The 24,576-nt window shown below is 37.6% G+C and overlaps 1 protein-coding gene across 1 annotated transcript in view; it reads left to right on the forward strand.

Moving 5' to 3' along the window:
- TRPC7 (transient receptor potential cation channel subfamily C member 7) overlaps positions 1-24,576 on the forward strand; it is a 262,244-nt gene that overhangs the window by 209,081 nt on the left and 28,587 nt on the right. The window lies entirely within an intron of this gene.

A 24,576-nucleotide genomic window follows, 5' to 3' on the forward strand; every position in this document is an offset into this window, starting at 1 on the left:
ATTTGCAAGTATAGGTTATACTCAACTTTGTGAGAGGTCTCTTGTAAAAAAATAAAACATTTAAGCTAAACTAACAATACAGTGACCTCATCTGAAAATATACATCTGTCATTCCCTATCATTAATTTTTTTATTAATAGAGAATTTCTGTTCCTCCTACCTCCTACCTCACTGAATAAAAGAGAAAAGAAAAACAAACTCCTGTTGACAAATATTAATAGTCATGCAAAACAAATTGCCTCATTAATTGTGTGTGTGTGTGTATGTGTATCTTATTCTACACCTTAAATCCCTTCTCTGTCAGGAGATGGATAGTATATTTCATGATCAGTCCCTTGGAGTCCTGGATGGTCACTGTATTGCTCATAATTCTTATACTTTAAAAGTTGTTTGTCTTTGCAGTGTTACGGGACAGCTAGGTGGTTAAGGGACAGCTAAGTTAACTACATCAATTGTTCTGTTTCATGCATCAGTTTACAAAAATCCTCAAAATTGTTCATTTTTATAATATTGATCTTACAATATAAATTGTTCTTCTATTTCTGTTTACTTCATTCTTAATCAGTTATCATTTTTCATGTTTTTGAAATCATCTCTTTCCTAATTTCTTCTAACAATAGTATTCTGTCATATTCATATTCTGCAATTTATTCAGCCATTCATTTAAATGCCACTGCAAAAAAGAGGTCCTAAATATTTTTAATACATAGGACTTTTATTTATTTCTTTTATTTCTTTTAGGTATAGGTCTAGCAGCTTTAATTTTTTGTGTATAATTCCAAATTTTTTGCAGAATAGTTGTAACTATTCATAAGTCTTCAGTGCATCATTGTGCCTTTTTTCCCACAGACCCTCCAACATTTATCCTTTTCCTTTTTGCATCATCTTTAACAATCTAATGTGTGTGAAATAGAATCCCAGAATTGTTTTAAATAAAACTTCTCTAGTTATTAAATGGAAACAATTTTCTTTTCACCTGGTTTTAGATAGCCTGGTTGTTATGGTTTTTCCCACTTTAGTCTGTTCAGATCCTTAGACCATTTATCAATTGGGGAATGGCACTTATTATTTCAAATTTGATTTGGTTCCTTACATACACTGGAAATTATAACTTAACAGGAAAATTTGCTGCAAAGATTCACACCCCCCCCGATAATTGTTTCTTTTTTAATCTTAGTTTTATTGGATTTGTTTATATAAAAAATTTTAAATTTTATGTAATAAAAATTATCCATTTTATCTTCTGTTATTGCCCTCTACCCCTTGTTTTCTTAAAAAACTTTTCTTCTTTCTGATATCATAGGGTGTTTTTTTTCTGTGTTTCTATAATTTCTATCTAATAAGACCTTTTATGTTTAGGTCACATCATATCTTGCCATAGGGTGTGACATGCTTGTCTAAATCTGATTTCTTTCATATTGTTGTCCAATTTTCCCAGTACTTTTTGTCAAATAGTGAGATTTTATCTCAGTAGCTGGGGTATTTGTGCTTATTGAATAGCAGAGCATTAGATAAATTTGCATATTAATGTTGTATAACTTATTTGTTCCACTGACTAATCACTCTTTTTTTTAGCCAATAATGATTTGTTTTGAGCTTTACCACTTTGTGGTTTTCTTTGAGCTCTGACATAGCTCAGGTTCCCTCCTTTCCTTTAGCCTTTCATTATTTCTTCTGAGATACTTGACCTTTTCTGACTTCATATAATTTTCATTATCATTTTTATAGTTCTATATAATAATCCTTTGGTAATTTGATATGTAATTGAATCAGTAAATTAATTTTTATAATATCTTAATTATATTGACTCTTAAGCAATTAATTTTTTTAAATAACTTAAGTCTGTCTATATTTCTGTAAATAGTGATTTGTAGTTATATTTATATAATTTTTGTGAGTATCCGGGTAGGTAACTTTCTAAGTAGTTTATACACTATATTTTAAGTGACCAATCTTTTTGTCTCTTCTTCTTCTTGTTTTTTTTGTATTATATAAAAATGGTGATGATTTCTATGTATTTATTTTATATCCTACAAGCTTGCTAAAGTAGTTGTTTCAAATAATTTTAGTTGATTGTTTAGGGTTCTTTAAGTATACCATCATATCATATGCAAAAAAGTGATAATTTTTCTGCTTCTTTGCTTATGATCATCCTCTAAATTTCTTTTTCTTACTTTATTGCTATTGTCAGCATTTCTAATATGTCAAATTTCACTCCCTGAATTTATTGGAAAGGATTCTAGTTCTGTTACAAATAATGGTAGCTGTTTGTTTCAGATTTTATTATTTATCATTTTAGGGTAAGGACCATTTATTCCTTTTTCTAGTATTTTTAACAGAAATGAATGTATTTAGTCAAAAGCTTTTTCTGCATCTATTGATATGATGTTTTTGTTCATTTTGCTATAGTTATTTAAGTTTATAATTTTTCTAATATTAAACCAAACCTGCACTCCTAGTGTAAATCAAACCTGGTCCTTTTGTATAATCTTTGTAAAATATTATTTTTGCCCTTTTGATAATATTTTATTTAAAATATTTTGCATATATTTTATTAGGAATATTAGTCTATAGGGGTTTTTGTCTGTTATAATTCTCCCTGGTTTGTCTATCAAGACCATATCTGTGTCACAGAAGAAATTTAGTAGAATTCCTTTTGTGATTTTTAAAACAGCATGTTTTAATTGAATTAATTAATTGAAATTTATGTGGATTAATTAATTAGAATTAACATGAATTATTTGTTCTTTTAATATTTGGAAGGATTCTCTTGTTAATGTATCAGGTCCTGGAGATTTTTTGAAAGTTCATTTATGGTTTGTTCAATTTCCTCCTCTGAAACTGTGTTGTTTAAATTCTCTCTTCCTATTCTGCTAATTTGGGCATTTTATATTTTTGTAAATATTTGCTTTTCATTTAAGCTGTCAAATTGGGCAAGAGAGTTTCTACTAGCTTCCTTTATTTCTTATTCATTTGTTATAAATTCTCCTTTTTGATACTGGTTTTTTTTGTTTTGTTTTTTTGTTTTTTTAGTGAGGCAATTGGGGTTAAGTGACTTGCCCAGGGTCACACAGCTAGTAAGTATTAAGTGTCTGAGGCTGGATTTGAACTCAGGTACTCCTGACTCCAGGGCCGGTGCTCTATCCACTGCTCCATCCACTGCTCCACCTAGCTGCCCTTTTTGATACTGTTAACTTGGTTTTCTTCTTTTTAATCAAATTACCTAATAGTTTATCCATTTTATAGGTGTTTCCCTGCCCCGCCCCCCCGCCCCCCCCCCCCCGGAAAACTAGCTCCTAGTTTTATTCATTAAGTGAATGATCTTTTTGTTTTCAATCTCTCCTCTGATATTTTTGGATTTCTAATTTGGTGTTTAATAATTTAGAGTTTTTAATTTGTTTTTTTCTATTCATTCTAGCTGCATTTCCAATTCATTGATTTTTCCTTCTTCTTCCTAACTTCCCTTTTTTATTGTTGTTTTAAAAAGTACCTCTTCTGTTAAGCTATTGATCCTTTTTCTAAGTCTTTACTTCATGGCTCACATTTATTTTATATCCCTTTTATACTTTTGGATCATCTCTTGATTAGTCTGATTGTTCTCGTAGGCAAGCTGTTTTTTTTTTTTGTTTTCTTTGAAGTTTTGACTGTAGGTATTTTTTAAGTAAATCTCTTCTTCTTGGTCATTCCTGGTATCATAAAAGTCCTTTCTTTTGCCATTTGTTTATTCGTTTTTGTTGTTGAGGTTTCAAGAGTTGCTTTCAAATTTCTCTGGAGAGAAAATTAAGGATCTTTCCTCTGCCCAGATAGTCTTTCTTTAGGCTAGATTCCCCCTTTCCTTGAGTTAGGGTTTTGACCCATGCCTCTTCCCTCACCCATGGACACCAAATTTCTCCTATCCTATGATTAGCCTCAGTTAAGTCTTTTGCTATGGATGAGGAAAGAGGAGAGGCCTTTCCTTTAATCCACAATTAAATCTGAGGTTGACTTCTTTTGGTGGAATACACCTAATAAAGGCCTTTTCCTTGAAAGGGAAGCAGAGAGAGGAGGATTTTTTTATCTTTTTTTTTTTAACATCCCTGTTTTATTTGTGACTAACTTACTCAGGTTACTGAGTTACAATTCAAAAGAATAGCATGGCTCTAGTAAAATAAAGTCAGAGAGGCTAAAACCACAATTCAACTGAGCCTTTCAACTAATAGTGAGGTCAGCACCATGAACACATAGAAAGATTTCTTTAGCTATGTCGGCTACAAGAAAAAGAACAAGACTAGGATATAACCAATTATTGCTCTGGTGGAAGGGATGGTGATAACAGATCATAGTGAGAAAATGAAACTATTTAACTATTTTACTTCTATTTTCTCCATCACAGAGAACAGACTGTGGAGGTTAACAGGGAATTGTAACCTAAGATAAGTGAGGAGATTGTAAGAGAGCACCTCTCTTCCACAACCTGTGAGAACACCCTTCACCCCCTTCTTTTTTATGTTTTCTAACAGTATAGACAGGCTTCTGGTAGCCTTTTCTCCCACTGTGTGCTATTGGGTTCTTTATTTCGTAGGATATCTGGATTATATTTACTATTTGTCTAGGGAGGTGAGTTATTTGCTAACCAAATTGTTTATTGGTGGGAGAGAAGTGACTTTTGCCATTTCCTTCTATTCCATCATCTTGGTGCTTTCCTACATGCTTTTCTCAGGGCTCCTTCCTACTCCAAATACTATATAATAACAATACCAATGTAATATCCTAAATATTTTAACACATTCTTCTTAAGAGCATGGATTACACTCATACTTGCTATACCTGTAGTGTAGCATATTGGAAATCTCATATTCCCTTTTCAGATATAGCTGAGTGACGCAAGGTTGTTTTATAGAAAAGTCTACGTTCTTAATTAGTACAATAAGGGAGAGGCGTTATCTTCTCTATATCCTGGGAATCACTAGTCTTTTCAGAATTCATCCCTTCTCCTCCCACTAGGTTTGACCTGTGCTCTAATTACTGCCTTTGACTCTCCTCCTGCAAAGGGATTCCCTCAGAGCATGTGTGAAGGAAAACATTGGAATGAAGCTGCATGACTCAATGCAGTGGCCTAGCCACTGCCAGACTTCTTTTTAAGCTCACAATTTTAGCCAAAAGGAAAAGAGAAAAAAAGTCAGAATTTACCTGGCTTAATCTTTTCTTTCTTAACATAATGATTAATAAGATTCTCCCAGGGCAGCCAGGTGGTGCAGTGGATAAAGCACTGGCCCTGGATTCAGGAGCACCTGAGTTCAAATCTGAACTCAGACACTTGACACTAGCTGTGTGACCATGGGCAAGTCACTTAACCCTTATTGCCCCGCAAAAAAAAAAAAAAAGTTTTAATTAATTTAAAAAAAAAAAAAAGATTCTCCCTCAGAGCTCAGGAGCCCCTAGGCAAAATACAATCCCAGTGACTAATGTATGCTCCCAACTCCTTTTAACTTTTGTCTATGCATCTTACTAAATCTTCTCGTTTTTGTTTTGGTTTCTTTGCAAATCCCTTTCACAAATAATGGAACACAAATCAAGAGCAGCTATAATTGATCAAATTTTATCTAGCTGGCAAATACAAATTAACTAAACTGACATTATACATGTAAATTTAATAACTAGGGATAAGAACAAGATCTGACTCTCACAGGGAAGGGAGAGAAAGAGACAAGGCAGAAGGGGAAAGCGTTAGTATTGTACTTTATAACAGACACAAGCAAACAGCCACAGTCTCACTCTTCTCAGCCCCAAGTAACATCCACAGCAACTAGCTTTTTGATCATGACCAAAGCAAGAGCAGCTGTGGCATCTCCCCTTATTTCTTCATGTCTTCCCCTCCTCACAAACTAAGAGAAAACTGAACTTCCTGCAAAAGCACTCCTTCCAAAACGTGAGTGCTCACTCACTTCTTACAATCTCTGTAAATTTCAACTTCCAAGACAAAAGTAAAATGACCAATCTCTTTAACACTCATGCAGTTCTTCTTCATCTCCCAGAGGCTCGTGTAATTTCACTGCCTACAGAAAACTAGTCCTTAATACCCTGCTACACAGAGGTGAAGAAACTGAGGCAAAGAATGTTTAAGTGAATTGGGGTTGGGTGAACACAGAGGACATATTAGAGACAAAAACTTCAGTGGTCTAAGCAGTAGACCACATGACTCAGGCATTTAAATTAAAATTCAATTCAAATGTATATTAAGTGTATTCAATGTGCAAGACACTGGGTCTTTGGGAGTATTGAGAACAAATAAATAACACACAGTCCTTGCCTTTCAGGAAGTGAATGACACATGTTAACTTATTTAAATACTTTAATAGATTTCATCAAGGATAGATAACAACCTCTCTATGCCTTCTCATCCTGTGCATTCTTGTCCATAACTTTCTGTAAATCCCCCCAGAGAACATCTACCCAATGTGTTGAAGACCGTCCTTAGGATCCTTTAATATTTCATGGATTAATCACATCATCACATGAATTGTTGTGACACACATAACTATGAAAAGAAAAAAAGAAGGTTTAAAGTGTGAAGGAGAAAGCCTAAATGCAATCTTTTGGGTATATGCCACAGTTTGACTCCAACTGGATTTTTCATTTTTAAGTAGCATCTCACACTAGATAGAAAAATTGAATTACTTCCCCAATGTACCCTAGAAGAATAATTAGACATGTTACAGCAGACATGCCACCCATACTAATTATTTTCATTTATATATTCTCCTCATGTTTATTTGATACATGAACTCAAAAGGCAGGGCACTTGTACTCTAGAAGTGTGTGGGAATTCCCAAGGTCACAAGTGAAATTTAATTTGAAATGTGATTATCAATATTCATGAATAGTATCAACATATGATATTCCAAAACTATATCCTCAGGTTCTCCTTGTAGTTCACTAACTTACTGCTTTCTTTTTAAAGAAGGAAACACTTCCTCTCCTACCTATCAATGAAATTGAATCGGATATAAATGAGGAATTTTCCTCTCTCCTGGTTATTTAGAGAGGGAACCTGGTATAGTGGATGCCATATTGGACCTGGAATCAGGAAGATGTATATTCAAATTCTACCTCTGGTATGTAGTATCTGTATGACCTCATCAAATGACCTAACTTCTCTGAATCTGTAAAATGAAGGAGTTGTATAAGATGTCCTGAGTTCCCTTCCATCTGAAAATCTCAGATCCTGTTATTTTCTTATCCAAGTTCTTTCTTGTTCTACTTTGCTGGATCAGCATCTATATCCTGCCCTGTGAATATCTTCCAGGGCTTTAGTTTTCTCTCTCTTCATGTAACCCTTGTAGATTTCCAAAAAGATTCCACTGAGGGTCTGTTTCCGGTCCTGACCTCTTACCACTTGCTGGGGACTCTTTCTTCTCATGGGAGATAGAGAGATACCTTTCTTCCTGCTTCCTCCACCTCCATCTTACCTGCCTGTAGGAATAGAAGAAAAATGTTATTCCAACAACTTCTCTGATCTCCACCCTCCCCTGACCCCAAGCTACCTAACATTCTGAGAGGGTACCACTAAATCCCTAGCGATATTAATAATGTTCCTGAACTCATTCAACAATGCTAAATAATCTCCCACTTGCTTATACCGTCCCCATTCCAGTGATCCAGAACCCCCAGTAGCCATTATTCAAAGCCCTCATTGCCTGCTCCAGTATTCCCATCCCCCTTAACCCAACTACCCCAATGTCACACTGGATCCAATCCAAATTTATGTTACATAATCTCAACTGCTCCCTCCCTGCAGCAAAGCAATCCTTTTTACACCTCTCTAATTGAATCACTATCCCACTCACCACAGCAGTTTTTCCATACCTCCCATAGCTCCCCCTTCCTCCCACCCTCTCAGCTGAGAACCTTGCCTCATATTTCACTAAAAACATGGGGATATTCACTGAGACCTTCATCTTCTCCCCTCTTATTCAATTCATACCTCTCAGATCTCTGCCTTCAATTCCCTAATATATTGAAGTGGCCCTCTTCCTTGCCAGAGAAAACCCCTGAACACTTCAGGTCATTTCATTCCATCTGGTCTTCTCTAACATATTATCCTCATCAATCCCACTCACTCACCTCTCTTCAATCTCTCCTTATCTGCTGATTACTTCCCTACAGTCTTTGCCCATATCTCCCCAATCCTCAAAAAGTCCTCACTTAATCCATTCATCTCTATTAGCCATCATCCCATATTTTTCCTCCCTTTTGTGTCTAATCTCCATGGGAAGGACTTCTACAATAGGCTCATTTATTTCCTTTCCTTTTACTCTCTTCTTAACTCTCTGAAGTCTGACTTAGATACTTACCATCCAACTGAAACTGCTTTCTCCAAAGTTACTAACAATCTCTTCATTGAGAATGCCAAATCTAATGGCCTTTTGTCAGTTGGCATCCTTCTTTACATCTATATTGGGTATCACCTTCTCTCCTTTTCTCTGACACTACCACCATCCTGGTGCAGGCCCTCATCACTTCAGACCTCATCTACCACAATAGCCAGTTAGTCTCCTGCCTGCAAGTCTCTCCCCTTCTCAGTCTATTCTCCACTCAGCTGTAAAAATGATCTTCCAAAGTCCAAGTCTAACCATGTCATCTCCTGCTCAGTAAACTCCATTGGCTCCCTATTACCTCTAGGATCAAATACAAAATCCTCTCATTGACTTTTTTTTTTTAGTGAGGCAATTGAGGTTAAATGACTTGCCCAGGGTCACACAGGTAATAAGTGTCAAGTGTCTGAGGCCGGATTTGAACTCAGGTACTCCTGACTCCAGGGCCGGTGCACTATCCACTATGCCACCTAGCTGCCCCGACTTTTTTTGTTTGTTTGTTTGTTTGTTTGTTTTTTAGTGAGGCAATTGGGGTTAAGTGACTTGCCCAGGGTCACACAGCTAGTAAGTGTTTAGTGTCTGAGGCTGGATTTGAACTCAAGTACTCCTGACTCCAGGGCCGATACTCTATCCACTGTGCCACCTAGCTGCCCCTCATTGACTTTTAAAGTCCTTTATAACCTGGTTCCTTCCTACTTTTCCAGTATTCTTAAAACTTACTCACCTCCATGTCACCTATGATCCAGCAACATTGGTCCCCTTGTTTTTCCTCCCGATTCTGGACATTTTCACTGGCTGTCCCCCTCGTAGGAAATGTTCTCCTTCTTCACCTCTGCCTCCCATCCTCCCCTGGTTTCCAGGTACTAGCTAAAATCCCACATTTCAAAGGAAGCCTTTCCCACCCCACCCCCATCCTAATTACCATATGTTTATCATTTTCAGTTTACCCTGTAAATACCTTTTTTTTTATATAGAGTTGTTTGCATGTTGTCTCTCCCCTTAAAGTGTGGGCTACTTGAGATCAGGGACTGTCTCTTACCTTTCTTAGCACAGTGCCTAGAAGTTTCTTAATACCAGTTTCTTAATAAAACTTACTAGAAGTGTCTTAATAGCAGTTTCTTAATCAATGTTTATTGACTGACCTACTGACTAACTGAAATAGGAATTAGGAGTCCACTTTTTAAATTAGCCCAAGACAAGCAAATGGTAATGTTTGAAATGAAGCAGGCTACCTAAACTCTTCTTGCCTCAGCTTGTCCTGTGATACAGCCATGCCCTTGTCTAGCCAAACCAGACTTCTGGCTTCCCATTTGAGGCTTAGTATTAGGAAGATAACTGCAGATTTCTGTGCAACCCTCCTGTATAGGAAGTGATAAAAACCTAATCTCTGTACAAGCTTCAGGAGAGATTTACATAGAAAGCATTGATTATCCAATATCAAATCTGTTTTAATGTAGACAAACACAGAATAAGGAGTCCAGTACAGGACAAGAAATGTCTCCCAGTCATCAGCATTCCTCCATTTTTCTCATAGCTCTGGGTTTAGGGTAATACTGTGAATGCAATACATAGACAGAAGACATATCACATGTATACTGCTTTATGGTACTCAACCTGGGTATATTTCGGCTAATGATCAAAAGCTCTGGCTAAGACTTTAGCCATAAAATGAAAGTAAAGGCCCTCAGCTTTTGCTCACACTTTTCTAGGAGCAACTTGTCTTTTTTTCCAGATCCAGCTTCTATCATTTAATTCATTTCAATGTAAGCATTTGACAAAAAAAAAAATAAGGGCCCATCAATCACTGTGTCTTAGGATTCAGTTTGTTCTTTTCTTGGGGTTCATAAATAACTGCTTGCTACCCTCTTTTTAAAGAGCCTCAAAGATGGAGATTCTGCATCACTCCCAGGACACCCTTTCCAGTGTCTCAAACCCAGCACCATGTGGAAATTTTGTTCGATTTTAATCAATCCCATTTTATTCAACAAGCATTTATTGAAGGCCTATTATAGGCCCAGTCTTGTGTTAGATTCTGGAGAAACAAAGACAAAAATGAAGGTGGTCCCTGCCCTCAGTGACTTTCAATTCTTCCCAAGGCAGCAACACATACACAGATGAGCATATACAAAATAAATACAGAGTAAGTGCAAAGCATTTCCATTGCAGGGAGAGAGCTCTCACAAATACAGGTATCACCAGAATCCTTTATAAGAGGCAGCCCCTATATCATGAAGTATCATGGAGGAAGTTAGGGATTAGGATTAGTGGGGAGGATGGTGAGAATTCCAGACATGGGAAACAATCAGATGGATGAAGAACTGGTTGGATGCCCATTACTCATAGAGTAATTTTAATGCCTCAATAGCAGCATGCCAGGAAGTCTCCAGTGTGGAGTGTCTCAGGAAATTGTACTTGGTTTTGTGCTCTTGAATAGTTTTACCAATAATACCTTGGATAAAGTTAGGGTGCTCATTAAATTTTTCAGGTCACACAAATCTAGAAAGATGGAAGAATGGCTAACACTGTGGGTGATAGTCAGGGTCCAAAAGTGTCTTGACAAGCCATATTTTTTTTTTACTGAGGCAATTGGGGTTAAGTGACTTGCCCAGGGTCACACAGCTAGTTAAGTGTTAAGTGTCTGAGGCCGTATTTGAACTCAGGTCCTCCCTGAATCCAGGGCCGGCGCTTTATCCACTGCGCCACGTAACCGCCCAGACAAGCCATAATTTTAAGTTGAATCTAATAGCATGAAATTCATTGAGGATAAATGTAAAGTCTTGAATTTGGATATAAAAAATTACAAGTATAAGGTAGGAGAGGCATGATTAGAAAGCATTTGGTTTGAAAAAAAAAAAAAGCATCTGAGGGTTTTAGTGGGCTTCAAGCTCAACATGAGTCAGCAAGGTGATATACCAGCCAAAACAAAACCAAACAAAACCTAAAGCTATCTTAGGCTGTATTAAGGAGTATAATAAGGACATGATAGTCTCACTGTACTGAGGCCTTCATCAAGCCTCATCTGGAACATTATGTTCCATTCAGAGTATAATAGTTTACAAAGGATATTGATAACCTGGAGAGTCCCCAGAGGGTGGTAATCAGGAGGGTGAAGGGTCTGTACTTTATAGCATGAAGATTATTTAAACGAATGGGAGAACAGAAGACTCAAGGGGGATTATGATAGCTGTCTTCAAGTATATGAAGAGCAGTAATGTGTAGAAGGGATTAGATTTGTTTTACTAGCTACAGAAGGCAGAATCAGGAAAAAATGGGTGGAAAGTACAAAGAGGCAAAGCAGGATTGATTTCAGGAAAGACTTCATAATAGTTATCCCAAAGTGGAATAGGCTGCCTTCAGAAGTGGTCAGTCCCTCCTTTCTTGGAGGTCTTTGAGCATAAGCTGGACAAACATTTATTAGGTATATTAATAAATATGTATTAGGTACGTTGGGAATTCCTCACCTTACATGTAGGTTGGATTGTTTGACCGCAGACGTCTCTCTTAAATTTCAAATCCTGTGATTCTCTGAGATAACCTATGTGAAAGCACAAAGAGGGGAGACTGAATGGCATATATAGAGAGAGAGAAGTTAAGCAGGTCAGTTTGGCTGAGACACTGAGTCCATAACTTACAATTAGTTTCTAATGACAGCTTGGAGTCAAATTATGAAGGGTTTGAAATGGTTAGGCAGAAAAGTTTATATTTTATCCTAGCACTGATAGGGAGTCCTTGAAACTTCCTGAGCAGGGAATTGAAACCGTCAGACCTATATTTTAGGAATATAAATTTGGCAGCTGGGTGAATGATGAAGTGGAGAGGGAAGAGACTAATGTCAAGGAGATCAATACCTCCCCAAACTTCCCATGTTGAAGTTTTTTCCTGTTTCATAGGAAAAGAAACACAGTAAAAAAGAACATCACTACAACATTGGATTGACTGGAAAAGGTTTTTCTATCAATGCTGTAGGTGTTTTAATTATGAAACTAAGAGATGCAGGAGGAGCCAAAGTGGCATACTGTTTTAATGGGGTGTTATCACATCATGACCACGCCCATATCTCCCAAATCTTTTTTGTCTCGCCTTATTAGACTACATTTAACTACCTAACCATTGAAATCAAATTCTTTATTTGGAGACTTAGACCAATTAAATCATGGGTAATGTCTCTGAGTGCAGAAAGTAACCTCAAAATAACCCTGCAAAGGAAATGCTGCAGGTATCCATATTTCAGTTTAATAAGGGAGTTAACTGAGGTTCAGGGGGGAGAATTAGCTTTCCTATAGTCACACAGTAAGTGTTGGATGCAGAATTCAAACTTAAATCTTTGTGATTCCAGGGATTCTCTTTACAATCAAGTGAGATTTTCTCTCTCCGCCTTCCTCTCTATCTATCTATTGTGCTTTGATAATCTTAAATTGCTAGATAAATGTTAGTTATTATTACTCTGCTGCCTTTCTATCAGGGCATCAGCAAAAACAAGAAAACATGATGTATTTTTCTGTGACTCCAGTCTCACAATCATTTCAGTTAAATCTGTCTTTGAACCTGGAATACCAGGAGCACCAAGGAGCCAAGCTATAGCAATCTTCTCAACATAAGAAAGAACCTCCTTGGGCAACTCCATATTTCTTCATTTTAACTTCTATATGCAGATTTGTTTAGATAATTTGAGCTAAATTGTAAAAGGGATGCCATTTTACAATAATCCCAAAAGTCTAAGGAGGTAGTACTTTTCATAACAATCAGCCCAAACACATTTTGTTTATCAGTTTGTTTTTAATGCTGTTCCCCCAGTCTCATCTTGAAGTATCTTATAATTAAAGTCACATTATTCAAATTAAACAAACCTACTTAGCAGAACTTGATGTCTCCCTCCCTCTTCTTCCCCCTCTCTTGCTTTGTGCTTGATGAATCAGATCCAAGTCTCAACCTTTTTTTCCAAATAAGAAAAAGAAGAATCATAATGATTATCCGTTTTTTAAAAAGTTTTGCTGATGATAGGGTTTTTTTAAATATCTATCACTTCTCAGTGACTATCCATATGCCATATATATATATAAAACCCCCTCCAAGTAGATGTTTCCTTTTAACAAAGAGGTACAGGTAATCAAAACATATTAATCCATTGGCCATAATTAATAGTATATGATGCATTCCACATCTAGTGGAACTGAAACATGCTTCACCATCTATCCTCTGAAGTCATAATTAGGCACCGCCTTTATTGGTAAAATTGATGATGGCTCTCAGTGTTGTTTTCTTTAAAATTATTGTGGTCATATTGTAAATTATTTGGGTTCTTCTTATTTTACTCTGTGCAGCTTCATGTAAGTCTTCCCAAGTTTCTCTGTGTTTCTCATATTTATGCTTTGTTATAATGAAAATAATATTCCAGTAAATGCACAGACCACACTTAGTTCAGTTGTTCCCCTATCCACTTTGCTCCTGGTTCTTTGTTATCACAAAAAGTGCTGCTATTAATATTTTGGTATATATGAGTCCTTTTCCTACTATCTACTTATGGTAATATCCACTAGGGAAGAGGATATGTTCAATTTAGTGATATTTCTAACAGTTATATAACACAGTGACTAGATAGACACTATTTGACCGAGGCTACAGGGGCTGATGACTTGGGCTAAACACTACATTTTACCTGCCATTTTGATTCACCCTAGGTTCATTGATGCTCTGGGGTTGTCTGTCTTTCCAATAAGAGAGTAAGGTTTCTCGATGCATCATTCTATTTACACACACACACACACACACATACAAAACCCTTGGTTCCTTGAAGAAAGTTGCAACTTAGAGAAATACTATTTATAAAACTGGTTATGGGCTCCTTGAAGGCAAAGACTTTGCCAGGCACATATTAAGTGCTTAATAAATGCTTATTGACTTGACTAGTATGGTGTACCAGGCATTGTGCTAAGCACTGAGGATAAAAATACCTGCAAAAAAGAAAGTCTCTGCCCTCAGGAAGCTTAAATTGTAAAGGAGGAAGATGATAATTAAAAGCTGAAAAGGTATGGGGTTAAAATACCTGCATGAGGGTATAGTGGCAAAGTCTGGAGAGTCAGAAGCAGAGCCAAGAAAAGATTGGACGATAGCTGGCCTAAGGGTTTCCTCAAAGTGGAGGAATTCATCAGTAGGAGAAGGGAGCCATGGAGTGGAGGGATGTTCTGGGACAAGAAGGCCATAGGCCCTAAGGGAACTTCCAGAGTGAGAAAGCAGCTGAGGCATAGTGGTAAAGTCTAGAGACTCAAAATCAGAGACAGCAGATGGATTCTAGGATTTTCCCCAGCAAGGTGTAAGAGCCTAAATCAAGTAGGCAGTTTATTCCCATACAGAACAGGAAATTCTAAGCAAAAAAAGAATCATAGGCTTATTAAACCGACATCAAATAACTTATCATTACTGGTATACTCAGTTGGAGGCTGATACTTAAGCCTCACTGGGACACAGTTTCTTTCCAAGGCAGTTAATGAGCCATTTTTCATTTTACCCCCACATAGTTCAGTCAAATACCAGAGCTGGATTTTCTTTCCAGTGGCTTCACTTTCTCTCTGGTAATGATTTGTTTTGCTTGCTGTTCAGTTCACACTGCTGCTATATGTACAACTGCTCCAATAACCGTTAGTGAGTCTTGCCAGCACTCATAGATCTTCTGGGACCTTTTAATAGTCATAGAGTTGATGTAAAAGGAAGGAAACACAAGAGAGGCAAAGCCAACCAGGAGCCTGCTACAAACCCAGCTAACTGAATCTTTACATGGGCAACAGTGACCGCTACCACCATTGCAGAAAGGGTCTCTGACCCTAGCTGAAATCCCATCTTGCTACCTGATGTACAGAAGCAAAGATGGTCACCAACTAAAAAATGTCTCTTCTTTTTACATGGTATGGCATCCCATGACATCCATATTTTTCTGGCTCAACAACTAGTTGGGAAAACTCAACTCAGCAATGAGTCATACATAGCCAGAAAGCCAGAAATAGGCAGAAGATATCTATACACGTGCAAGTTTCTATATACATGCATGCATGCACATGCACATACACACACACACACACACACCAGGAGCAAGCAGCAAAGACAGGAACCAGTTATACTCAAATTGTTTTGTAACAGTCGAACAATTCCTAACCCCACCAAAAGTGCATTAGTTTGCTAATCTTCTTACAATGCCTTTCACAGTATTGTGCTTATCACAATGCTCATTCTGGCTACAATGCGCTAGATATTTAGGGTCAAAGACTCAGTATCTAGAACTTGAAGACACCTTAGAGATCATCAGCCAGACTAACTTGACAGGTGAGAAAATGAGGACCCAAGAATGTAAATTTTAATGTGAACTTTAAAGTTCAAGGTAACAGTTAATAAGCAGGCAGGTTGAAATCAAACCTAGATCTCTGATTCCATACTGAGGATTCTTTATATGAAACTCCTAAGTAATTGTTCCCTGAACAGTCATTTACTAACTGTGTGACCTTTGACAATGACCCTCACTAAGCCTCAGTTTCCTCTCCCGTAAAATAGGGGTGGTAATAACTGCATTGCTTCACAGGACTATCATTATGAAAAGTGTTTTATACATCATAAAGTGAGGCAGCGCAGAATGGAAGGAGCAGTGACTTGGGAGTAGGAGGACTTGGATTTGAATACTAGTCCTACTACTTATTAGCTGGGTGATCTTGACCAAATCACAATACTCTGGGTTTCAGCTTGCTCATGTGTAAAATAAGAGGTTTGGACTAGATTTTCTCAAAGGTTGCTTCCAGCTTCAAGTCTATGATGCTATGGACTGTCCCTGGATGGCACAGACACTATTTTAAGCTGGTTAGTGTTACTGCTGAAATATATTGGTTGCATGACCCTGGATAAGTCACTTCTACTTACACTTATATTTCTTAGCTCCAGTTGCAGTGTTGATGATTTGCAAGGGTTGAGGGAGTTTTCTTGTTGGGAGTTCCCTACAAAACAACCAAAACAAAACTAAGCAAAAAAAAAAAAAGATTTCTTCGTCTTTTAGACTGGGTTCCACAATTCTGGTGAGTGCGCAGTGTTGATTTATTAGGGGACTCCCCATTGTGAATGCTCATGTTCATTCCTGCTTATAGATAGCTTATAGATAGATAACTTCTCCTGCTCAGGGGTCTGACAAGCTGAGAGGGGGTTTTATAATACTGCCAATGAGTTAAAGAAGCAAAGGCAGGTTAGTCTACAGTAAGTTACTTTCATAAGAGGATACAGAATTATTGGGCAATTAGAACCAGGGACTTCAACAGCTGTTAGGACAGAACCTTGCGTTTAACCTTGCGACCAGCTGAATAAACAAGTCACATTTTGTGAGACCAAGTAGTTTCACAGACAAATGAGAAATGCATTGCATCTGAAATGCCCTTTTCCCAAATGACAGCTTTATGCTTTCCTCAATGACTTGCCTGCTGTTGAGTCCCTGGGCCCTACAGCTCCAAGACAGCATTCTTGGCAGGGTTAAGTAAAGAGGGCACAATCATTCAGAGAGTGGCATGACCTCTAGAGCATTTCTGTGAATTTCCCATTTCTGAGTCCTTGGGATCTGAGCAATGTTATTAAGCTCCTTTCCAAGCTGAGCAATCTTTCTGAAAGCCAGAGCTATTTACAGATGTTAGCAATGGGCCCTGGGAGGTTGGGGTGAGAGACTCATTTTCCCCTGCTAAAAGGAAAACCTGGGTTTCATTTCCTTTCTTCCTTTTGTCACATCAGAGGAGAGCTCTGCTATGCCAATCTCATATTAATTGTAGAGGCCTCAGTGGTATACTGAAAGACTTGCTTGTTACTCTCAAATTATATCACCTTTCCTCCAAAGTCATTTTTAGGGACATTTACTCCCCCATAATCTCTCCCACCTCTGTATTCCCAGCCTTATAAACTCTTCTTTCCTTTGAAGCTCAAATCTACCATCAATATCCCCCTAAAAGGGAAGTGTTATTCATTATCAATAAACATAGATAACACCAATACATGCATGCATGCACACACTTCCACACAAACCATATCATATCCCAAATATTGTGCTAGTACAGCTAGAATATTCTTTTTCTTCTGTTTAGCCCGATGCTTGACCATTTGGTAAAAAGAACAAAAGGTAGGGGCAGCTAGATGGCGCAGTGGTTAAAGCGCTGGCCCTGGATTCAGGAGTACCTGAGTTCAAATCCAGCCTCAGACACTTAACACTTACTAGCTGTGTGACCCTGGGCAAGTCACTTAACCCCCATTGCCCCGCAAAAAAAAAAAAAAAAAAGAACAAAAGACTAAAATTAATCAATATATCAATAAGCATTTACTGCCTACTTGCTATGAATCAGGCACTGTACTGGAAGCTGGGGCATGGAGTGAATGAAATTGTCCCTGCTTCATTTGTATTCTTTTTTGTTGTTGTTCAGTCATTTCAGACGTGTCTGACTCTGTGACCCCATCTGGGGTCTTCTTGGCAAAGATACTGGAGTAGTTTGCCACTTCCTTCTACAGCTAATTTTACAGAGGAGAAAACTGAGGCAAACAAGGTTGAGTGCCCAGAGTCATACAGCTTGTGACTGAAGCCGGATGTTTTATCCACACCACCAAGATTCCCCATTTCTATCCCAGGTCTGCCATTTACTGGCTATGTGACCTTGGATAAGTCCTATGTGGGCTTCAGATTCCCATTTATAAAATAGGGAGGTTGGACTAGTTATAGCTTCTTAAAGTGTGGGTCATGGGGCGGCTAGGTGGCGCAGTGGATAGAGCACCGGCCCTGGATTCAGGAGGACCTGAGTTAAAATCCGATCTCAGACACTTAACACTTACTAGCTGTGTGACCCTGGGCAAGTCACTTAACCCCAATTGCCCCTCAAAAAACAAAAAAACAAAAAAATGTGGGTCATGACCCCACATGGGGTCACATAACTGAATGTGGTGGTCGTAAAAACATTTGGCAAGAGTAAAAGGTTATGTATATCCATTTTATATGCCTATATACCCAGAATCATGTAAAAGTTTTTCAGGTGAAAAGGGGTTGCCAGGGGAAAAGTTTAAGAAACCCTGGACTAGATGATCCCCTTCCAGCTATAAGCTGGTATTTTTTTTAACATGTTGATTACTGAATTAGATTAATCAAATAACTGACCCAACCCATCATGTAGAAATCAGTCATTAAGCACGCCTTCATTTCCTTGGAGAGGTAGAAGACTATGAATGCAGAACATTGCCTATCCTGTCAGAAGTTGTTGTGTGGATTAGTTAGGCTTAACTGGCTTTATTTGTCATGGGGGAATGTTCACTGAGTGGGTGATGAGGTTGATATGTTCAGAACCATGAAAACAAAAGGCATCAAATAAAATGTTCATTTTCAAAAATAAAATCATTAAAAGAAATAAAAGGTGAATTTAACAAGGTTATTACCCAAACTAGATGATTCCCAGGAAAAGTTAGCGCTTTTTCTTTAGAACTGAGGCTTTCAGGGCAGCTAGGTGGCACAGTGTATAAAGCAATGGCCCTGGATTCAGGAGGACCTGAGTTCAAATCTGGCCTCAGACACTTGACACTTACTAGCTGTGTGACCTTAGGCAAGTCACCTAACCCTCATTACTCTGCAAAAAAAAAAAACAAAAACAAAAACAAAAAACCGGGGCTTTCATTGGCCCAAAGTCTCTTCTACATTTTACCTCTATAAAAAAGCTATTGAGAAATATTGAAGTGGGGCAGCTAGGTGGCGCAACGAATAAAGCACCAGCCCTGGATTCAGGAGGACCTGAGTTCAAGTCCAGCCTTAGACACTTGACACTTACGAGCTGTGTGACCCTAGGCAAGTCACTTAACCCTCATTGCCCCACCAAAAAGAAAAAAAGAGGGGGGGGGGAAGAGAAATATTGAAGCTTGCTGTGCATCTTAAAAAAAGATGACTGGGGATGGGAAACTCCTCTAACATTTGGAGGCAAGAGCTATTTCTCTCAACTTGGACAATATTTTTGTTGCCAGACTGGCAATTCAGAGAATCTCATAATTAAATTTGCCAGAAGGATCAGACAAAGTCCCAGTTCAGAGGTCAACCCAAAAGTTGTGGAATAGAAACAGATAGTGTTTGTTTTATTAAAAAAATGCTCAGAAGGAAGAAAACAAATAAAATAGAACTAAGTTCCAAGAAAGGTTAGTGGGGCAGCTAGGTGGCGCAGTGGATAAAGCACCGGCCCTGGATTCAGGAGTTCCTGAGTTCAAATCTGGCCTCAGACACTTGACACTTACTAGCTGTGTGACCCTGGGCAAGTCACTTAACCCCCATTGCCCTGCAAAAAACAAAAAAGAAACAAACAAAAAAAAAAAAAGAAAGAAAGAAAGAAAGAAAGGTTAGTAAAGGGAACTACAGAGATAGGGGCAACTATTGCTCCCTTTTGATCAGACTTCTAAGTAAAACCGTGGTGAGAGACAAGGGCTTCATCAATGCTCTCTCACAAGAAAGCATAATATTTAATGGCCTAAGCTTTGACCTATTTTAGATATTTAAAGTAGATTCCCTTACTGAAAATAGTGACTGTAAATCAATATAGGCTAGCAAAATTTATAACATGAACCAAATGGGGGGAAAAATGTGTCACATCTGCATTTATTTACACTAATCAAAATTCAGATGTATTTATCCCTGTGTATGCTACTTAATATCACTGTCAATTGTAGTATTGTTTTTTTAATTAGGATTTTTTTTTTTGTTAAGAAGCAAGACATAGATTCTTGTTAAATCTTTAAAATCCATGTGTGGAGGATTATCTGTGGCACATAGTTTGATCTTGGCCTAATTTCTCCTACCCATACATGTAACTAGGGTACTTTGCCCCAGAGCACCAAGATAGGAAGTGGTGCTTGCTTCCAGCAATGGTCCTCTAAACCACAATCCTATAGCACACCACATGACCAAAGCCATTCATTCACCAGGCCCTGGATGACACCCAAAAAAAAGATCACTTTTCTGTAGTGTATTTTTCCTTTTCTCCATGGCCAAGCTCCTCTTCTATCCTCTCGATTATCTTTTCCTCCAGAACTTGGGGACTAGAACTTGCCATTTTGTGTCATGCACCATGTTGGTAATCTGGTAAAGGCTATGGACCTCTTCTCAGAATGACGCTTTCAAATAATTGAAAGAAATGCTATATTTCAAGTACAGGTTAAAGATAACAAAGATATAATTTTTAGACCCTTTGAAATCTATCTACCCACAGGGCCAGTAACCACAGGTTAAGAACCCAGAGAACTTCTATCCTAGCATGTTTCCCTTTGAGACAGATTGTCCTTTATATCCACATACACCTACGGCGAATTCAGAAATGAAGAACTTCTTCATAACCGTAATCCAGTTTACTCAGAGAATGCAAACTCGTGTTCATATTAGCCTGAACATATGTGTATATATAAGAAGGAAAATATTTTGTAAAAGAAGAAAAGAATATCATATATTCCAAATATTGATTTTTTTAAAAAAATTATTCAGTGACCTTGGATTATCTATGTTAGTTTCCATCTACAACTGTACATGCTTGGGAATAACCAGACTGCCAAAGATAATGGAATGGAAAGAGGCAGAAGATCTGAGTTTGAATTCTAGTTCTTCTGTTTGTTATATGTGTGCCCTAGAATTAATTCACCTCCTTTGTTTTCATTTTCTTCATTGTTTAAATACAAGGTTCCAATTAGATGACCTTTAAGTTCCTTTTCAGCTCCAAATCAGTAAATTCTAATTAACTATAGCTAGTTTAAATCACAAGTATTAATCATGCCCGCATGGGGCCCACAACACTTGCGGGCACAGAACCAGACTAAAACATAATTGGTAAATATTTAATAAAATAAATTAAAATACAATTAAACATAGATAATGTTACATTTTAAAACTAAGTCAATATGTGATCTACCATGATTCTTATATATGGTTTAGTGGCCCCCATTTCTAATTGAGTTTGATACCACTGATATAAATGATCTATGTACTAGATAGGGTATTGGCCAATTGATAACAGTGGTCTTTGTTCTGCCACTTACCAGCTATGTGACATGGGGCAAATGATTTTACCTCAGGGCCACAATTTCCTCATCTGAAAAATGGGGATGATAATGGTTTCCCAACCTACTTCATGGGCTTTTAGGGAAGAAAATGTTTCATGAACTATAAGGCAGAATATAAATGTGAGATGTTATTATCCCAACACTGGTGGTCCAGATATGTACCACATCTCCGATGAACAGTATACTTTTCCTCAAGGATAGAATCAGGCATAGATCCTTTCAAATGTGACACTGTTCCTAGTTACTAGTGTGCACATACATATGCATGCATGTATATATGTGTGGATCATGTGAATCGTACATGTGTAGATAGATATATAGGTGTATACTATAAATATTTTGAGAGGTGTGCTGGAGCCATCTCAAATGAGCCAGTTATAAATTTCCAGTGAGAACATTTTCAATCTCTAAAATTGGTAAACTATACAAATGAGGGCTCAATTTGTTGTTTTTGTTGATTGTCTAAACTTGAGAAAGCGATGGAGAAAATGTTAATAATACAGACTTAACTTAAAGGTGTGTCTTGCTTTTCAGAGAGATGGTTGTTAAATATGTACCAGCATACCCTTAATACACACACACACACACACACACACACACACTGGAGAGAGGACCAGTCCTGGAGTCAAAAGGACCTGAGTTCAAACTCAGCTTCAGAAATTTATTAGCTGTGTGACCCTAGGCAAGTCATTTAACCCTGCTTGCCTCACTTCTTTATCTATAAAATGATCTGGAAAAGGAAATGCCAAACTACTGTCTTTATGAATAAAACACCAAATGGGATCACCAGGAATCAGACATGACTGAAAAAACTCAACATATAGAAAGGTAGGTAGGTAGGTAAGTAGGTAGATGGATAGATAGATAGATAGATAGATAGATAGATAGATAGATAGATAGATAGATAGATAGATGGATGGATGGATGTGTATATCCACACATTTGCACATATATGTATGTATATGTACATACGTGTATATGTATGTATGTATTGTGGTGACAAGACCCCTAACATCTGGAAGAAAATTGAAGACACTCCATCTGTCACCTGGATATTTAGCCCCATGACTATCATAAGGGACTATTTGGAAACAAAAAGAGGCCTGGTTTTTTCTTGTAGTTTTCATATGACAGCCTGTGTGCTGATGAGGCACCTTTGTGTCAGGTATTTCTAGTGTTCCATATTCCTTTGTATATAGCTGTGATTGGCCAGCTTCCTCTATACTGTGCTGAGGATTTGGTTTGAATATAGATGCCATTAGAGCTAATTAGCAAAACTATGCTTCACTTCCTCTTTTCTCCAAGCTCCTGCCCCAACTCACTTTGCCTAAAGACTATATGTATGTATGCATATATATGTGTGTATGCATGTGTAAGTATGTGTGTATGTATGTATATTCAATTGTTTTAATTTCAATTAACAAATTCATGAATTCTAGCTTCAAAACTGTCCATTTCAGCTTCAAAATCCAGTGATATCTGGGAAATGAGCCAAATAGCTCTCTTTATTCCCTAAGAATATGTCTTCAGCCTGCTGAAAATCTAGAAACCAAAACACTTCTTAGCTCTGATCTAGTGATAGCCATGCAATTAGGAATGCAGGTGACAAGGGGAGTGTCTGTTTTCTTCCAGATGTTGGGGTCTTGTTGCCACAACCAATCTCAGTAACACTGCTACTAATAGGGTAGGTTTGGTTTGTGTATTAATTGTTAAGTTCTGTATTTTAAATAGAAATGGAACACTGCTTAAATAAATAGATAAATGAATGAATGATACACAAATACATAAATAAACAGGGAGGAAAAAAGAAATGGAATGCTGATGGAGGGTCTCAAAGGACTTGAGGAGTTGTTCTCTTGTCAGTTTCTTGTTTTCTGTCTAGCACAAGGTTCAGGGATAAGATCACAGGAACATAAATCTAATACAACAGAACTTGAGTCACCTAACTCTCATTAGACAGACAGATAGACACAGAAAGACTATGTGCCAGGCACTGTGATGAGAGCTGGGAATACAAATAAAAAGTATTTTTTTAAAGTCCTTATCTTCAAGGAACTTATATTCTAATGAGGGAAGACAAAATATAAAAGGGAAGAGAGGTGGGAGTAAGGGGGCTTGGGAGATGGTACCAGTTGGGACAAGATGAAAAAAAAGAAAGACTAAACTGAGGCCCATGGAAGTTAAGTGACTAGCCCAAGGCCCTTATATAACAAGGGAGTCACAGAAGGTTTTAGAAACTGCTGCATTGGGGCACTGGAGATAAGCCGAATCTAGTACTTGCATATTTGATCATCTAGTCCTGTTTGGGAGGACGGGGGTATCATTTGGCTCTCTATTTACCAGAGCTCCATTTTGCTTTGTGCTGTGTAGCCTAGTAAGGGGAAAAGACTGTAAAGCAAGAGTCCTTAACTTGGATCGGATTTGTGAACTTGATAACTTCATATTTTGATAACTATATTTCAATATTATTGTTTTCCTTTGAAATATTGGGTATTTTTTTTAATTTTATACATTTAAAAACATTATCCTAAGAAGGAGTCCATAGACTTCATCAGACTGTCAAAAGGTTCCATGCATGACACACCAAAATAATTAAGAACACCTGGTATAAGGGAACACTGAACAAATATGTCATAAACTAACTTCCACATCCAGAGATTCATTTGAAAATGGCACATTAATTAAAGCAGGATAAAATGATGTGACAGCCAGAAGTTAAGATACATGAGATGAGCCAAGTAGATTAAGCCTTCAAATGCTTGTTCTTTTATAGTGTTCTTGGATAGTTGTATATATTGTCATTTTGGAATACCTAAGCTATCAGCTAGGATAATTACTGAGTCTAACTGACTAGTCTGAGGCACATTTCCAGTTTAACTCACTTCAAGAAAGATTTGTTGAGTACCTATGACGTACAAGGCATTGGAGGCACAAAGACAAAAACAAGGCAGTCCATGCCCTCAAGAAGCTTACATTCTACTGAGGGGTACAACATGTACAGAAATAAACACATACGAAGTATATACAAAATAAACACAACGTTATTTAAAGAGATAGAAGAGGAACACTTGGCAAGAGTGGATGCAGGGGCTCATCAGGAAAAGATCCTATAGGATGTGGCATGGAAGCTATGCTTTGAAGGAAGTTA

Source organism: Dromiciops gliroides, chromosome 2 (genome assembly GCF_019393635.1).
Source record: "Dromiciops gliroides isolate mDroGli1 chromosome 2, mDroGli1.pri, whole genome shotgun sequence".
NCBI lineage: Eukaryota > Metazoa > Chordata > Mammalia > Microbiotheria > Microbiotheriidae > Dromiciops > Dromiciops gliroides.